The sequence below is a fragment of the Mastacembelus armatus genome, chromosome 3 (assembly GCF_900324485.2).
Source record: "Mastacembelus armatus chromosome 3, fMasArm1.2, whole genome shotgun sequence".
In the NCBI taxonomy this organism is placed as follows: Eukaryota; Metazoa; Chordata; class Actinopteri; order Synbranchiformes; family Mastacembelidae; genus Mastacembelus; species Mastacembelus armatus.
The window spans coordinates 2,141,367-2,161,522 of record NC_046635.1 but is presented as its reverse complement, the minus strand read 5'-3'; positions in this window follow the sequence as shown (position 1 = coordinate 2,161,522).

Sequence of the window (20,156 nt, the reverse complement as noted above, 5' to 3'; positions counted from 1 at the left end):
CTCCCTGACAAATGGTGTGGTTCAGGAATGTGAAATGGTCTGATATTGTCCCTACATAACTACAGCAGAATTTATTAACTTATTATCTCTCAAATCAAATGACTAATGAGAAACTCGTTACCCTGTTGTCTCAGATTAGATTAAATTTGATTAGATTTAGTGCATCCAGCCAAAGTGTCGAGGAACATGCCTGAGTGTACTCAAGATCTAAATAGATCAAGACATTCAGACTGTTCATATACGCTCCAACCTGTACCTCCCACTTCCACACAGCAGTATTAATGTGTTACCATTATCCTTCATTGTCTTCTGCCCACAAAGATGGTAACCTACAGGTAAATCAATATATACAAATACCACATGCCGTGATTATAAAATGTGACAGTACGGTGTCAGGCTGAGTGCTAAGTTAGGCAGGAACTATACTTCAGTGCAGTTAATGTCTTTGCCAAGAGCAAAGCACTCCTGCCTACTGCAAAACAACATTAACCTTGCTGGGTTCTAAGACTTAAGTGTTCTTGTAGTCTTTTTCCAACTCAAGTTATCTGTTAATTATCTCTTTCTGTCAAACCACGGGCAAGAAGAAAAGCATATATTATGACAGGTGTTTTTTAAACTGAAAAATTGTTAACTCAAGAGGAAGGTTCTCTGCTGAAGATGAGTGGCTGACTTAATCAGGAGAAATGACTACATGTGGCTTGGTTTTGCACCAGCCAAGCTGATATACAGCAGAGGAGACTGTTGAAAGACAAGTCTCTGCTGGGGAATCGTATCGAATGAGGCCTCCCACCGGCAGGAGCTCATTTTGTCTGGCTGGATTTACAACAACACTGCGTTGCCACCTTAGAAAAGAAACTGTCAAACGTGACGAACACAGCGATAGAGGTTATCATCTGAGCATGCTGATTTACCACTCAGAGAGTAATTCTATCTTTGGTCACATATGTTCTTCATAGATGCATTTTATCTGTACATATTCTATCCACACATAATGCCTCATTACATAAAAATAACAATAATAATTTCAAACATCCTGCCTTCCTTTGTTGGTGCAACACTGTGGATTAATTTCATCTCAGCGTGCTCAACATGTGTTCAGAGCCACTGAAAGCAGTAGCTGCTTACATCTAAAATCCTGCCAAGCAACATAAAAACACACCCACCCTTACTTCTCTGCTTATGTCTGACACCACTGTGATTTGCTGAATTCATTATAATGAATTTGTTGAAAATGTGTTACGATAACATATGTTTACGTCTGGGTGCATATAGCGAGGAGACCGTAATATAACGTTTTTTTTTTCCAGAGCACTTAAATTACAATGTCAGATGATTAGTTTGTCGGCGTTGTGCATGTCAAGCTAATGACGTTCCACCCCATCTAGCGAAATGTCTTAGTTGTCTTTATTTCATAGTCTCATGATATGAGAAGAGAAATCTTCTGCTCTACATACGTCAAATTGAGAAAGATAATACATTTACTGTATGATCTTTCTTTGAAATGCTGCATCATTAAACAGTTTGCTCTGCAGTACCATTTTGATTTTTTACAGTATATTTGCATAAGCTTGTTGGCACATTTAACATTTCCCACAGAGTTCTGAGAGGGAATATGTTACTCGTACAATGCACTGATTCCAACAGTGACAAAAAATAAACATCTCAGTTTGCTCTCCCACTCTATATTTACTGATGAGCATGTGACTTTTTTGTCACATGCTCATCAGTAAATATGCGTGGCACAAGATGCAAATGTTTTCAGTTAAAATAAGACGTCAAGACGTTACTGTTTAAGTCACTGAAGGCCACATGCAAAAATTTCATAGCTAATGTTCATAACTTTCTTGTAGGATTTGGAGAAAGAAAAAGCCTTTAAACCAAGGCCAGATATATTAAGACACATTGTTTATTAGATGGTTACTAATCATAGCCATTTGTAGTTGATCCAGGGAGCGTGAAATTGATAGAGTGGTTAAAACATGAAGTGTAATGAAATCTGGGAAGTTACACATCATAGTGGAAGCCTGTGGCCACAAAGAAGGCTGTCTGATAAACTGAATATCATCTTGCTAATTAATTCAGTACATCAGCGATTCATTACATTTGCATACGTTTGTTGCACATCTTGTTTTAACCTTGTTTGTGCTGATGCTGTAACTTCGCGGACCATCTGCATGTTACAAGGCCTGTGTCAGACAGTGTGCCTCGCAGATAAAGATGGATGACAGGTTTGTTGTGTCAGTGTTTTACATTAAGCAAAATCTGTTGTGTTGAGATTAGATGACATAAATTCAGTCATCACTGAAGGGAAGTTCAGGTGTTTATGAATATGATTATTATTAAATATGATAAATAGCAAACGTTTTCTTAAAAATAGTGAATATGAAGTGGGTACAGTGCTCTCTAAATTTTTTGTACTGGGTGCCATGTTAACTAGCAGTCCCCGCTGCTGTTGTCTCACCCTGTAATGCAGACTGAGAGTGCTTCACTCTTCAGTTCTGCTCTACCTGGAAGGCAGTCCCCATCCCCCACACTGGCTCCAGCACTCAGAGAGCTGGTGCTAGAGAAATAAATCTAGAAGGCTGTTGGGTGCTGCTGACTTATCAGCGTCAACAGGAACAGAAATGATGGCTCTTTTGTCGACCAGACACGTGTCAGAACAGCAAAACTGACTGTGTGTTTTCTTAAACATGTTTTATTCTCTCAGATGGTGTTTATGCAACAAATATGTTTTGGTATTGTCACTGACTTGCATTTTTAAACCCTCTGTAACTAGAGTAACTTCAGGTTGTTTATAGTACAGGTGTTACTGCAGCTGAAATACGGATGTTTACTGTGGCTGTGGTATAATGATAATCTGTCATTTCCTCTAGCTGCTACTGCCTGATATGTTTTTATTTGCCTTTTGGCTTTATCATCTGGTTTGGTTGGACCATTTCAGTGAAGCTGTGAAAGAAAGGGCTTTTTGCACTAGTCATTTTGGTGAGTGTTTTCAACAGGGTGTGTGGGCAATGGAGCCTTTTCTTTGCTCTGGTATCATCTGTGAAAAAAATTACAGGCCACTGCTGCAATACACAAGTCTGTCACTGAAAAGCAAGGTTTCAAACTAGGTTTTGGTGTTTTTGTTTTTTTCCTTTACCTATATGCTGCACGGAAAATTACTTAGTGAGATTTCAGGTCTGTAATGTTTAAATCACTTCTGTGCCTTCGGTCTGATCGTTCGCAGTACAGCTGATGGCAGCCTCGATATTTCATTTTCAAGCAAATGGAAGTAACATGAGAATCCTTTCAAAATTGTCTAGCAACCGCATTTCATTTTCAATGGATTCAAGGTAACATCATTCCGACCGCATGAGAAACCCAATATGTGAAACGTTTTATGACATCTTGCTGGGACACTATGTGGAGTCACTCTTTTACCTGCACTAATGGAACAAACAAACAAACATGTAAGCAATGTAAGCAAGGCTACACTCGATATGTTTCTCTCGTCTGTGTGGGAATTAAGAGCTCTCAGATATAGGGTACAGGATGACTCTTAAGATTTACTAAAGCTGACCAAACCCATTGACACAGTTTGTTGCTCTTGGTGACAAGTGTGTTTAAATCCCATATACCACATTTCAACCAAGTTTAACAGAATATTGTAATAGAACAATATAATAAGATTTTTCTTAATGCTTTCACATAGAGCTTCCATTGGTCCTTATAATTTTAAAGCTCTGTTAGTTGATTTTTAGGCATTAGGGGGCACAGAAACATGAAAACAAGTATGATTTTTGATTTTTCAGTCATTTGATGTGTTGTTGAAAAATACTGAATGAACTTTGTATTGACCTTAGGGTTTAAATATTCCTGATAACTTATTTCCAAAGTTGTCACCATTGTTCTTCAGAATGTGAGGTAAGAAAGAGTATTTTTGTGCAAATGAAAACAGACTTCATCATGAGACAAAGGGCGGCATATTCGACCCCCTGACATGAGCTTAACCTCCGCTAACCCCTCGAGGCAGGAGCACTCCCAGGTGGCACATTTGTTTTATTGAAAATCATCAGGATTTCAGATGCCAATCCTTAATGGAACAGGTTTAAATTAAATGACTGGAAGACCTGAAGAATCAAACTGTCACCTGGAACAATACAGACAATCGCTGGGAGCACAAAAACCTATAGACACATTTTAATTTGCTATTAGACAAAACGGAGCAAAAGACATTATTTTTAATCGATGGTGGTTTCTGATGAGAAATGTAATATTATTACGAGCCACACAGCCACATTCCCCTGTAGACTGATGATTGCAATCTAGGCTAGTGAATTGTGACAGTCCTATTCTGTTTGCTTTTGTTTACTGAATGGCTTTGAAATTGCCATTGCACACATTTTAGGACAGTGAGGAAAATGAAATAGTGAGCGGAGAAGGAACATTTTTAAAGTAGTGAACTAAGTGTGTTTTAAACACATCAAGCTACTGTGTTAAATGGAAGAGATGATTAACTTAAAAGCAGTGTAGCTCATTTGCTTTAAATCATGACAATGGTAAGAGCAAGTGAAATTCCGGGCATCTATTTTTAGGACCTTATAGATCTGTGAGGAAATGGTAGTTCTATTAACCGATGTTGAGTAGGTACAGCCGGTATCAGGCGTACATGTGTTAAACTGTTTTTCGGGAAATTGCACTTGTATTACGGCTTGTGTTATAATATTAAACAGAACGTGGAGTCCTTGTATGTTGTAATGTATTTAATGTGCCTTCATTTCAGGAAGGTAGATGAAGGTTGCTATCTTGTGCCACTGCTGGAAAAAAGGAAGAGTGAGACGGTAAAGAGACACCTTTCAAGTGATAATTCAGTTCCTATTCACGTATTACTTTATGCTGCCTCCATTATGATAATTGCATGAGCTAAATAATCTGCAGGAACCTCTGTGTTCAAATGCGCTCTGCCAAGGCTCTGTCTGGTCTCTGCTAAGGGATTAAGACAGGATGCCCTGGGTGGCTGACTGAATTTGAGGACATTCTTAATATTCGTGTCACTTGGCTAGTCCACCAGTCTGCTCCCATGACTGCATTCCTAAGAAGAGATCTCCAGGATCAGCCAACTGTACATAGAAGGGCATCACAGTAGAGTCAAATGTTAGCATGACTCAGGCACTGGGCACTATCTTGGTAATTGGTTATACACATATGGGCTAACACACTGCAATGCTTGTTGGCTTGCTGATCAGGAAACTGTGGAAACACATTCCCTCCACACGCACTGCACTGAAGCAGGTGGCAGGCTGGGTTTAAGTAGGTGAGTACACATAAAAGTAGTGTCAGCATAATGAGCTGCATGGACTCCATAGGGATTTGTGTTATTGGTGAAATAGGTGAACATGCAGCTGCCAGCAAACGTTTTCAGAATAAACTCATGACAGACACTCGTTTAGTTTGAAAGATAAAAGATTTGATATTTAATTGAAAGGGCTCCACATCCGGTGGTGCCATTGTTACATTTCATGTATCATCGGTAGAACTTGGCTCTTTCTAAACATCTTAATAACATATTGAATTATCATGGCCAGGGATAAAAACTGTTTTGCATTGCAATTTTTAGGAACCATTGAGATTTCTACCTCATTGTGGTATATCACTGGTGTAGTGGTATTCCATGGTAATACCTCCAAAAGACCAAAGGACTGTCATGCATTGTTAGTATTGAGAAAGACAACAGTGGTGCATTAAAAATGACACAATGGCAATGTGGCTTCAATGGCCAGTCTTGGCAGGTTGCCGCTTCCTGCAAAATGCAGAGTGCTCGAAGGGATTAGTTCACTGGAGTGTCCTCTGTTCAGTCACAGCTATTTGCCAATGAATTCCAGCCATTCTAGTTTGCAAATTGACTGAATAGGAGAAGTTGGAGGCAGTTCTCTCTGGAGCTTTTGTGTTCACACTGGGGTGACAGGATACTGACAACAGATGGCACCATATGTGATGCAGTCTTTTGTTCTTTTGTTTAAGATTTTGCCCAACCAATGTGCCTCTGTCTCTCACTGGGAATCTTTTCTCGTGATATTGCCCTGTGCCTGTTAGTATTTAAGAAGTCGCTCCCATATTGGTGCAATGCTGAGAACATGTATGTTTCTGCTGGCCCAGTGGATATGCCAGAGTTGTAGATCTATTCTTTTGATTTTTAACATGTAGACTTTAGCTGGTGGGAGCGTCATGATTAGATTTGTCTTATGGCTTGTGGGTTTTGACTTGACTTAACCAAATCTCACAGCAAATAGTGTAATGACAATACGCTTTATTTTGTGAGAAGAATGCAGCAAACAGAGAAATAGCATGTGCCTCCTTACTTGTCTCAGCCAAAACGGTCCTGTCTAGGAAGGATATAATGACAGGCAATACTTCTTTTAAAACTTTAAAGTGAATTCTTCTGGTCTGATGCTAAAGTGATGGATTACAGGCTGAAATGGCCACTTCGGTTCAGGTCTGTAGTCACCTTCAGGCATGGCTCCAGCTCTCATAGTCATGTTTTGAGTCTTAAAAAATGCAGAAGATGAAAGCTGTAAGGAAACGACTAGTATGGAGGTAATGGCCTTCTCTATATGAACTGGCCTATATGATCTTCAACGCACATAGCATCTACTTACTATTTCTGTAAAGAGTATACATTGTGCACCTCTGAGACTATAAGTGGGTGGCTTACTCATGATTACCTCTATGCAAACATCAACACAAAACATGAAATGTTCCACTGAAGGGCTAACATGCAGTGAGAAACTATGTCATAGTGTTTGTCATACAGCATGAGGAAGATAAATTCTTTGATATACCAATGTGTTTGTTTCTTTATTGTGTAGCGAGATCAAGAACATGACAAGATGGACCTGAGAATTAGTTCTTTGCTGTGAAAAAATGCACTTACTGTCACCTCATGATGACATTTCATCCTGCACACGGAAACACTGTGTACAGTGCACGTCTGCATGTCTGTGTCAAGGATTACATAGAAGGTAAATGCTTCTTTGCCAAATGACTTGAATCAAGCGATAACAATGTGATACTTCTATTGATCCCAACTGTGAAAGTCTCTTTTCACTTTGCTCCCTCCAGGGAGGTCACAGTGTAGGGTCATCTTCAGACAGAGTGCCCCTGGAGCTGGCAGCGAGTCAGTGGGGAATCACTGATTTGCTCAAGGGCACGACATGAACAGCATGTACATTATGAGCTCTTTCCTGTGTGGCTACAATAGAAAAACGGAAAAATAGCTTCAAAAGAAATTCCCAGTGTAAGACACAAAGCTTCTAGCAGCAGAGGGTAGATTTTTTATTTTAGGAGAGCACCATTAGGATGTCACATACTTTGAAAGCAATCTATTCAGTGAGTACTCCATAGACCTGTAGAACAAGAATAACAATGGTTACTTCTCAGCTATTCTTCTTAAAGTACATCCCTGCCATGTGCCAAGATGTATCACATGATTACCTGCTGCCACTGGTGCTAATTATCTCAAAATGACAAGAGTAGATCCTGAATAATGTTCCATGTTGCCCATGTGTGTCATGTGCCCGTCAACATTTTAGGACACTATAAATTCAAACGACTAGTTCGTCCCATCGCACTGATTTACTGATAGGAAATTAACTTCCTATAATTATCTACCGCAGAGGATTAAGGGCTGTTTATGGCGACCATCAAATATATCTCCACTTAATAAATGAAAGCTAAAAAGAAGACATGTTCTCAGTGGTACGATTTTGAGTGTTTTTTTTTTCTTTTCTCTCTGTTAATCTGTTTTGATAATTCAGCAGCAAATGGGAGACTGTTTATAGTCGGAAATCTTAGCAGAGAAAATGTAATTATTCAAGTGGCAGTCAATTTTGTGAAAGATGGATGTAGACTGTACGGAGAGATTTTTCACAAAGGCTCAGATCTATCAAGAGGATCACAAATCACCACCATGATCTATACTATTGTTCTGCTTGTGCAAGGTCATTTAGTGCCATAGGTGTTGTATTTGTTGCAACACGGAATTAGATACTTTTTAACTTTGCATTGTGCACTAATGATGATGATCATTACTTCTTATTTAGGTGGTGGAGGTAATGGTATTATATTTTCTTATCTAACTAATTAGCTCTAATTAGCATGCTAATTAGTTTAGGAGGACAGCTAGATAAATAGGAGTGAATGCTTTGTTGTCCGCCAAGGTGAGGTACCTGAGGGTGACTCCTAGGCTGTTGCATGGTGGGTTGAGCAGTGTATTGCAGATGGTAGCAAAATACTGAGTAGCTTGGCATGGAGTTTGTGGTGCTGGTAAGGGAGGGGAATTAATCTGTTATGGAGGGTGAAAGACATCAAAAGAGGGATACTGGCTCTAGGATGCTGGAAAACCAGTTACTGAGAGGATGCCCTTTGAATGACCCTGTAGACCTTCCAGCACAAAACTAGGTAAGAATCATAAGTACCTTAAAATAACGTTAGGTGGGTTTAAAGGCATGGCAGGTTAGGACTGGAGGTGTCATGCACTTCCACATCAATGTCCATGCAACATCTGGCACATTTAACTGTGTATTGGTGGTAGTGAAGGAAGTGTTGTTGCATTTCATTATCTACAAAGCCAGATGCTTTTGCTTGGTAAGGGACAGCGTTAGTTTTCTCCTTGCTGATGCCTGATTGATTGTGTGTATCCAGGGTTAAGCTTTTTTTTTCTTCTTTTTCATTAAATGTTCGTGTTCATGGTGAAAAGACTCAGCTGACATGCTAATAAGCTGTTAAGGATCAGTGACGTGCCAAAATTTGTTCCCCCATTGGTTTGTCCTTGGTTGTTCTTGGTGTTTGTTGTTTGTGTTTTGGGTGAAAAGTTCACAAGCAAATTGTCATACATGACAACTCTAATTATAAAGAAACTCGTGTGATCACAGGTCAGTGTGGTAACACAGTTGTTGTGTTGTATGACATTCAATAGGCCACTTCCATCCTCAAATGTTTTTTAACTGTTAAAACTGTGAGTTTTAGTGGCAGAGAAATAGGATCTGCTTAGTGTTAGCTTTCAAACAGTGCATAGCTTATCACATTAGCATGAAATTTAATTATCCATCCATCCATCATCTACATCCACTTATTCCTAACCAGGGTCTCAGGGATCTGCTGGAGCCTATCCCAGCTCTCTTTGGGTGAAAGGCAGGGGTCCACCCTGGACAGGTCACCAGTCCATCACAGGGCCTGAAATTTAATTAAAATTTCACTATTAATTATTATGTTTCACGTAAAATATGGAGTTTTGTGAAATTGCTCACAACATTTTTTAGGTCTTGCACCATCAGCTTGTTTTCGATATGTGCCCATTTAACTCCTGGTTGTTTGAATTGGGTTTTGTTTTCCTGAAATAGTTTTTTGTTTTAGCTTGTAGCAGACTTTCTTCTGGTTATGTGGATGTATAGCAAGTGTAAATACCTGCTATACCTAAAAACAAAGACGCACTTGAGTAGGTTAAAACATTACTGACTGTTTCAAAACATGACGTTATGAATTTAAAGCACGAAAATGCAGACATTCTTTCTGTTGTAGTTACTGTATAGCAGCATACTGTCGAGGGAGCTGTTTTATGGGGGGAACTAATTTTACCACAACTTCTGCAACAGCCTCTGAGTTTCTAAAATGCAACTGTAAGACTTTCTTGCGAATGTTTTAAGTTTTGCATGACTCCACAATACTTGATGATAAGGTGGGATTTTGCAGTGTATATGAAAACAACACACTCATTTTTTTCCCTTTGACAATTAAGCTCTAAGCTCGTTCCAGGCGTTGTGTTACAGCACATGTGTCTTTTCACTCAAACTTGTTAACCTTGGACTTTAATCTTGCGTTAACATTGCCCTGGCTTATTTTTACATACTTGACATTGTTTATATTTAGTCTTTGTCAGCCTGAGGCAGAGCTGTCCAGCTACTCTGGTGCTGATTATCGTTCGCCTGAAACATCTTGTTTTTTTTTTTTTCACCCTTCCATGTGGGACTGTTTGACTCAAGCTTGGAACTTGCTTGACCCAAAACCACGTATCTGTTCATAAATACAGGCACTTTATAAATCATAAATACAGGCATACTGTTCATACAGGCACTTTGTCCTGTCAATTATTAATGATTTTAGAAAAGTATAGGAAGGTATAAATTATTGTTGTTAGGTATTATTTTTGACAGTTGAGACATTGTAGTAAATTCAAACTTCTGCTAGTTAAAAAAGACGACAGCTACAGATTTGTAAGCATATATAGTAAATATTGTGTCTAAGGAAGTTGCTACATAAAAGAAGCTTTCTCGATGGCTAAGACAAATACTTTATCAACTCTTCATGCATTTTTGACATAATGTGTTTGGGGATTTTAAAACAGGACGTTTCCATAGAAGCAAGAGACTTGTCTCAACCCATAAAGAGCCATGTAATGTTTCATCTTATCTGAAACTCACCCACAGGTTTTTTGATAAATACCTTTAAAAGAAATTACTCTGAGGCAGCTGAAACAAACTACAAAATTATCACCTCGGAACTGTTGTTACTCTACAGCAGATATGAAGGAAGCTTAGTATCTCTGGAGTTGTGTTTCTGGACACATGATAAAAACAAGTGTATTATTAATTCTCCTTTTAGCTTTGTTTTAGTCTCTGCTACACAGAAATATCTGACTGTGCCACTATGCTCAGCAGCTTGTTGCAAGGATGTGGTTAAAGTTAACTAAGACCATTAAAGTTGTGGGTTGAAAAATAAAACCGCTGAGCTCAAGGATGCAGAACCACTTCACAGAGCTGGGAGAAACTGTAATGAAGGGTGAAAATTTCCTGAGAGTTCATCACGATGAAGATGACACTTAGCCATTTGAGTTGTTATTGTGTGAAAATAAACCATAGCAGCTTTAGGGAATTAAAAAATGTCTGAAAATGTATTCGCATCAGTTTCCTACATCACTTGTTGATGTAGACCCTTCAACAGTCTATCATAGATACAGCACATGTAGACGAACACATTCACACATCCCGCAGTTTAGACTCTGTAGTTCACCTAACCTGCAAAAACAAACAAACAAAACATCCAAAACCTGTGTATGTGCCGTTTACACGTCCTCCCCAGCCGGTTATCAGGATGAAACACACAGTCCTCTGTTTGCATAATTCACTAGTCCATATTTTCCTATACTGGTAGGTTTTTTTTTTTAATCTCGGCTCTGTATATTTAAAAGTTTAGCACATTGAGTGAGTTCCTGTTCTCTGCCTCTCTCTGCATGTCTGCAGCTCCACTGCACCTTAATCCTGCAGCGTTTTCACCCTTTTTCCTCGAAGCACCTTTTCCCTCCCCCCTCAGTCCCCTGAGAACCACTATCTCCTTCTGTCCTGGAGCTGTTCTCTCTCTCCATATCATTCTCTGCCCTCATCACTAAATAATTCCTAACAGAGGAAAATCTAATCAAATCTGAGTGAGAGTGAAAAAGCAGAGATTGGAAGAAATTGTGTGTGTGAATCAGACTTGGAGAGGGGTGTTAAAAAAAAGACAAAATCAGAAAGCAACATTGGCAGTGTGTGAGGGGGTTGTAGAGTGAGAGAACTGCAAGTGCATTAGCAGTCAGAGCACTTAGTGTGAGGAATCCATTCATTATTCATTAGCTAATTCACCATGTATAGTAATTAAAATCAGGGCCTGCTCCAAAATGGAAAGAGCTATGATAGACTGGTTTTCTGTGTACAATATTTAAGAGGGCTGTTATTCAGTACTCATGCTACGGGGTTTTATAAATCATGTTTACGTGGCAAGGTTGCAGCTTGCTGTCAGGACTTTTTCTGTGCTGTAAGTACATGGGGTGACATCTTTCTGAAACAAGAATGAATCCAGATAGAAATATGCAAATGTACAACATTGCCTATAAATAACAAACCAATGCCTATTTGTTAAACACTGTACGTGAGGAAATCTTTACTTAAAAACAAAAATTAATATTACACATTTAATAATCACCAATAATAGCACATGCGAGCTAAATCAGGTTACAACAAAGTATAGCAAGTTTTATTTTTAATCCTGGAAATTCTACAAGACTAAAACAATGTCATGTTACTTAATAGGAAACTAAAATAGGGTGTGCTGATAATCCCCATGCTCTGTCTGTGGGGGGAAGAAGGAGTTGCTTCTTTGAGCTATATTTGAACAACAAAGTTGTTGGTTTGGGCCTCGGAGTCAGAATAATCCTACAGCATGTGTGTGTCTGTGATGTGCTTGTTTATTCCAACCAACAGATTAACTGTGTCTCTGGCAGGTGTTTCAGATCAATGGCTATAACCTCCAGCTTCTTACTTTATTATCTGTTGACTACAGGTTAAACTCTTCCTCTAAGTAACTCGTGTGTGTGTGTGTGTGTGTGTGTGGGGCAGGTATTATTCAGTCTCCTCATGTAGGAAAGGAGGCTGATCGTGTATGAATATCAATCCAGAATTATACCAGAATACAACAAGACCCTTTAATATCTTAAAATCGCTGCCACATATGAATGTTAATCTATATAACTTCACTTCCAGCACAAATTCGGCGTACAACAAAGCCACTAACCACATCCGGATACCTATTTAAATGTGATAAATAGCAGTTTCAGTTGTTCTCTATTGACAAACCTCAGTGAATTAACATATATCCAGGTCATGTAAACTTTTATATTTGCTGTTTTAAGCACTCAGTGTCTTGTGGGTCTTGTAGAAAAAACAGAAAACTCCTATTCAGCACAGAAAATGATGCCTCTGCTTTTCTTGGAAACAAAAAAAAGCAAGAGCAAAACTTGTGCAGCAGGCACCATGTGACTAAAGAAACAAAAAGGATGCCACCAGACAATCAAAGAATATGAACACAAAATTTAAGAGGAAAAAAATGCATAATTTGCTAAGTAATAATTTAAACTGCCTTCCAAAGATGAAAAGCGCTACAGAAGGAAGAGGGACAATGAGGAACAAAACAGATAAAAACAAAAGCATCACCTAAAGAGCGGAGAGAAAAATTACAGTCTGCACTCTAAGAAATGAAACACGGATGTTGTTGGCATTACATAATTGTCTTGTGTTCAAACTATTAAATGTATTTTTGTCACAAGTAATGTTGTACTTATTATATTTAATTATATCAACCAGTTCCACAAACATTGGTTGAGTAAATGTGAAAAAACGCAGTAAATTAAATGCAACATGTTATTAAGTCAATGACAGTACACTGCAGTGTATGAAATAAAGGCTCCTGCATGCAGTTATTTTGAGTTAACTCTATTGTTTTCATTTTATTTAAGGGCTTTTGAATTAACTTGATAGTTATGTTCAATTTCCTGAACACAATCGAGCTGTTGATAATGTGTATGATTGAATGGTACTTGCTCTGGGTCGAATAAATACAACTCAACTCCCTTTCCCTCACTTCAGTGAAGACGAGTTGTGGCTCGGGAGGTACAACAGGTTGTCCACTAAACTAATTGGTGATTTGATCCATGGCTTATCTTGTCAAAATGTCCTTGGGTGAAATTCTGAACTTAATCTCGCTCCTGGTGGTTGCTCCATTGGTATAAAAAAGTGTGTGTGAATGATTGTGTGTGTGATGAGATGCGGAGAAGAGATAGACTTTATTAATCTCATCTCCTCACACAAATGTGGCAGGTGCATCTGGGTGGAGAAAAATGTTGTATATGTCCATTTACCATTTACTTTACACACAGAGCAAGTACAAACACACACAGTACAATCAAATGAATGCAGCTCTTTTATGTTCGCTAAACTGAACACAGCCTGTTAATTCAACATAACTGCATGAGTTCGACTTTATTGTGTATTAAATACATAATTAGTTAATAACATTAAATGTAAATACAACATTTCATTTCTTACAGTGTAGAATAAACAATCGTAGTTTGGATTAAAATAACATTTGTACCGTGGCTACAATAATAAATAAGGATCATGAACCGCTACGTGACCTAAGCTGCTCGTTTGCATGTATCATAATTAATATGGTGGCAGGAGGTCACCTAACTTCAACATGTTAGTGTTGGTCATAATAACCTGCTGGCAACAAGCAAGATACAGACTTGTTTTTTCTGCAGTCCAGACATACGGTCTATTAATGAGGAGGAAGAAATTATTTACTGAGCCAGTCATTGTTCCACTTTGTATTGGTCCATGTTACATGTTCACAGATCCTTTTATCCTTTGCAGTCATTTGAGAGTGAATTGTTTCCTCAATTAACATGTCCGGTCTTGTGTCTCATTTTGAAGTGGATGAAAGCAACTAACAGATGAGTGAACGGAAGAGAGAGGGAAAGTGACAAATGTTGGCTGAAGTCACTGTTGCTGTTGCTGTCACCGTCTCTCTCTGCCCTGGTTTAAAAGTGGGTGTTGATCCTTTGAATACAGATGGCATTACACAAGCAAACCTCTAAGCAGTTGGGACACGCTAACATGCTGGTGTCTGGACTGGCTTGAATCTATCTCCTGTGCCTTTGCGATGCCAAGCACCTTTGTTAATTTCACAGCCAAGACCCTCAGTTTAGGCTGTGGTTCTGAAGAGATTTCATAATACCTTTTACTTCTCCAGCAAATGTGCGACATTGGTTGTGCTACTTGCTGTCAGTAACAAGAGGGCTCATGTAGAAAATTAGAGCAACTCTTTGAACCCGACTGATAATCTGCACTGAAGAATCAGTGCCCAGGGAAAATATTGCTTGAATGCACAATCATCTCAATAAAATTGAATTTTGCTGTGGTGTTTCTCTTCTAGTCCTCTCCCTTGTGTCATGGTGGTAGATCGGCCTGAACGTATGACAATTAACCTTGAAGACCATGGGGGAAAGCAGAACAAAGAGCTCACAAGACTTTCAGTAATTGAGTTATCCCTGCTGTTGCACATCTCAAAATCCACTGCTATATTCTTTGCCTCCCCAGATACTGATGGATCAGGTCTTTGTTGTGCAAATTCCTACTGCGTCCTACCTTACAATTCATACAGTTACTTCACTTAGAGAAAGACAATAAGCAAATTAATGTTTAATTATTCCTAATTATGTGCTTAATGGTCACTGGATAATAAATTGAACAGGATGCACATGAGACCAATCAGCGAATTCTGCATTATAATGTAACTCGCTGCCTTTTAAACTGAGCAGGGTTGGTTTTCATTAGACAGTTAAAAATAAGTGGATTTTGAAATGTTTGTCTTTTTTGGTCTTTAGACATTTTCAAGGGCAGATTATTAATGTTAATACAATATAATATAGATTAATATAGATGAATACAAGCACGTTAGCAAAGCTGCTGGGGGACACTCGTTGACATCAGTGCATGGCACAGTGCGTTTTGTAGTTTACTTCAGGGTTCGGTTTGTAGAAACTTCAGTTCAGAATTTAGTGCCTTGGTAAAGAGCCCTGGCAGAGCAATTCCTAACATGCCTTTTGGTTTGGACGATGATAATAATAAACACATAGACAACAAGCCAACTAAAAATAGCAATACTAGGGCCATAGATTCCAGCGCTTTGCTGCTGTGAGATGACAGTGGGGCTTTTGCCACCTCATATTGTCTAAGAAAGAGATGATGATGAGTTGTTTCATAGCTTCAGAACACTTTTGCTCTTCTTAAATGTGAAAATCATAAGCACAAGGCAATGACAGCCCGGTGAGTAGCATATTCATTCATTCAGGTTGAGGGATGTGTTCACTCATTCAGTCAGGTGTGGAAAGGGTTCGTGTTGATGTTGTAGTGAAGCAGAGAGCTGCCAGTCATTCACGGTACATCCTCCTTGACAAAACACTTCCCAAGCTAATGCCTATTGATCATCGTGAGTGAGGCAAAATTGTGGGCCATGCTGGCATGGATCCATTCTGAAGTAAACAAACCATTACAGTACAGCAACACCACAGTGGTTAACCTAAGTGTTTCTTAAGTAGAACTACAGCATCATTTCTGCAGGATATTACCCAAACATTAAATTATATCCATGGTGAATTTCATATTTTAGTGAGCAAGACCTGATTGGTTTAAACTACAGTGAATTTTAGACTGTGGTTCTATGTAAATATATATTTCATGTGCAAAAGTCAGAGAACTGTGAATGTTTCTGAGAGTTCTAGGATCAGCTCTGAAGTAGATAAGATCCACTGTGACGTAAAAAAGTCTGATCAACTAATTGACAAAATGCACTATAAATCCACACCATTACATTAATTGACCAACTTCACTGTAATCATAATAATATTATAAAATCCCATTTGGCTAATGTACATTAGAAGCTTTTTAATTTGATTGTTTACTGAAGTTGAATGTAATTTCTATCAACCCGAAGCAGTGTATCTATTACGGCTGAGTGACAACAGTCTGTTGGTCGCTTTTTTGTTGGAAAGTCCATGAGAGATGAGATGAGATGAGATGAGATGAGATGAGATGAGATGAGGTGAGATGAGGTGAGGTGAGATCAGATCAGATCAGATGAACTTTATTCATCCCCAAAGGGATATTCAGAAACCTGGTGGGTTTTTTTGTGTGTGCCTCCTAAAGTACTCGTAATATATGTCTGCACTTAACTAAAAAAACTCATAGTCAGTCTGAAAGTCAGGTTTTCTCTCATCTTACACACAAGCATGCACGTGCACACGCACTCACAAACTTTACTTCTACTTTTATCCTTGTGAAGACCTTCGTTGACATAGTGCATTCCCTACCCTTTAACCCTGACCTTATATCACCACAACTAAATGCCTAACACCAGCACTTACCTCAACCAGAATTTAAACCTAATTCTAACCTAACCCCCTAAAACATCATCTTAACCTTCAAACAGCCTGTTAAAGGGCTGTGAGGAAGTAAGAACTACCCCAAATGTCCTCATTCCCATAGTGTTAGATTCAAACTGGTTCTCATAGTGCTGGCAATGCAAGTACACACCCTTTCTCTTTCTCTCTCTCTCTCTCTCTCTCTCACACACATACACACAGTTACTCATGTACAGGTGTCTCATGGGGCTTCCTTGCAGTGCTGCACTTTTCTTTGGATTTCCTCAAACAGAATGTACAAGCTTGACGGCTTGGAAGAGGGCCAAAATCCTCTCCTCAGTTTTGGGTCATAAACGTGGCCCCTGCCCAAGGACTGCGGGGCCTTTTAAAACAGGCCTCAGCATGATTGGACACACTTCTGTTGCTCCGTTCCGACTGCTAGCAAGCCAGCTGATCAGAGATGCAGAACAAAGCCAACCTCTTACAAGCATGTTTGCTCTCAACTTCTCACACTGTAAACAGGATGCATTTAAAAAGAAGAAGAAAGACTTCACTCAACTTTTGCCTGTAGATTGTGAAAACTGCTGTAAGGAGAGAAGACAACAACAAAACAAAAGAGATCTGAGAAATATATCCAGCATCAGCAGCTCATTTCAATAAAGAATACAGCATCAACACTCAGACGTGCTGTGGGCCAGTAAAAGGCGGAGGAGTACGAAAGAAAAGTCGAAGTCAGTTTTTGAGTCCCTGTGCATTGTGTGTTTGCCCCGACTCACACTAATGTTTTGAACGTCTAATTGTTTATGAATATTACAACGTGCACCATTTGGCTTATCAATATGAAATGGAGGGAACCACAGGCTCTCGCCACAATCGACAGTCAACACACACAGTCTATTGTCATCTGTGTAGCAGCATTTTCTCTTGTGCATTTAGCCAGTCACGGCTGATTGTAGCCACAGCCGAATGTGAGTGTTGGTTTGCTTGTGAACAATGTGAGTGCAGAATCTTTCTTTGCCAAAGATAGTTTATTCGATCACGAGTGCTCTCCCCCTCCTCTTTTCTCATCTTCATGACAAATGATATTTACAGTGTGACAGCCCAAATTCCCAAACTTTGTCTAACATGGAACATAAAATATTATTTTAATCTTTTATTTTCTGCTGTTGGGTAAACAATGAGCTCCCAGGAACAACACTGAAACATGGTGCAGAGCCAAACAGCTAATGTACCCAAAATCTTTGCCCATCCCTTCACCCCGCCTTAAGCCGCTAGGCTCAGCTCCAAGATGGCCATATGCTCCTTAGCGTAGCTGCTGTGTGCTATAGAGATGACTCATGGTGCATCGTCTTCATATCATCACTACCTAAGATTAAGAAAACAGGACCAGGTGACACTTGTAGACAGAGTGAACAGAGATATTGACGCTTGTCTGGTTTCAATAAGATTTTGTACAACAATCATATTTAGCCTTGTGTTGTTGTTGTTGTTGTTATTATTATCATTATTAATTGATATGTTGATTAGGTTTTGTGATAAATTGATCAGTGTTTCTTAAAAAATGTGAAAAATACTTTGAGACCAAGGTTTTTTCTAGACAAAACTTTAAAATACAAAAATTCTATTTATTTTCATATCTGACAAAGTAAAACTTAAAGTCCTCACCTTTAAGTAGCTGAAACCACAGGATGTTGGTCATTTTTGCTTGAAACATGAACTGAAATTATATATTTACTATTAAAACAATTGCCAGTTTTCTGCTGGTTTGATAAATGAATCATTATTTTAGCATTAATAATTTGCTGCAGGGAAATTAGATGTGATAATTCATTATTAGGTCATTTTTCAAGCATTTTTACTTTAGCAAAACAGGCTAAACTAAACATGGGACTGAACAATTCAAACGTATCAATATAGTAATTGACAAATTAACTGATAATTAAATTTGTTACTTGCTACCCTATTTGTGCTATATCTATTGGGAATGTGGTATGAAAACGTCATTTACATAAATGTTGATTATTTGCCTCCTTTTGTTCTATTGAGAAGGGATTGGGATAAACTCTCTCCTGTTTCAAAAGCACATTCAAACCCTACGGTATTGACTCAACAATACATGGTGGTAAAGAGAAAAAACAAGGCACTTTTCTTTTCAGTGCCTGAAAGGTTGACATTTAGAAGCTGTAATGTTTTCAGCGAAAAGCACAGTCACATTTTATTCTTATTATTGAGCATAATGTGTCTGACCTGTTTGGACTCTTGTTCATATTCTGTCGGCAAGGAGCAAAAAAGTGAAGCCCGGCCAAGCACAGGAACAGAGTTATGTATTTCTGTATGTTGGACAATGGTGCATCCTTATCCCATCAGATGGCAGGGTAGGTGGGTTAGTCAAGCAGAGCTACTGTCTCTAACCTCATTAACCGGCCCATATCATTAGTCATTTTAATTACCAAGGTGTGAATGAGAGTAAGACTTGGGGCTTCCCCTCAGTTTAGTCTGTATTCCCTGCCTGGGTAATTAAAGTCTGAGCAGCAGGTGGTCGTTAGATGAGCTCGCAAAACTCATCTTCCGCTGTGAATTGTCAGAAACATGCATTCAACATGCACCAGGACCTGCACAACCGTTACTGAGCTTTAGGTGTAACGGATTATTACATGAGAAGCTTTTACCACTAGAGCTGAAGCTAATGATTATTTTAATTATTGATTTATCTGCTGATTACTTGAATTAACTATTTTCTGTGTAATGACAGAAAACAACCAAACATATTTAAATATTCATAATGTTAGAAACAAATTTGAGAATTTGAAATTGTTTTTATTTGGTAAAAAAAATGTGTCATATTTGTATCTTGCTACTAATAATGTCTGTAGAGTCTTGAGCTAAGTTAATGGTTAATTATTATTATTTGTCATATTCTTGAACTCTGACCCTCACATATTATTTATCTGTCACTTATTTTACTGTAGATAGCAGATAGTTGGAACAGGCAGGGCAATAGCCCTTAAAGACTGGAACTGCCCACCCCTGGTAAATAGCTTTATTAATTTAATGTGTACGCACAGCACCATATGCTATATATGTGCTGTGCAGCTGCGTAATGTCAAAATAATTAATAAGAATTATGGGATTGAACAAGATATTGGCAGAGAGTCAATAGGAGGACTGACTGAGGCAGTTTTCTTTCCAGCCATGTAAAACACATGCGGGAAACAAGTAAAAGATCAAGTTGTGTTCCAAGTATCCTTTAAGTAGTCCAGCTACATTGGATTAACCATGGCTTAGTGTATTTCACAACAAATGAAAGGGATTTGTGTTATTGCAGAGGATATTAGACACAAAGAATAGCATCATACAAGCTTTTCTCTTTCATATTTAGTTTTTCTTTAAA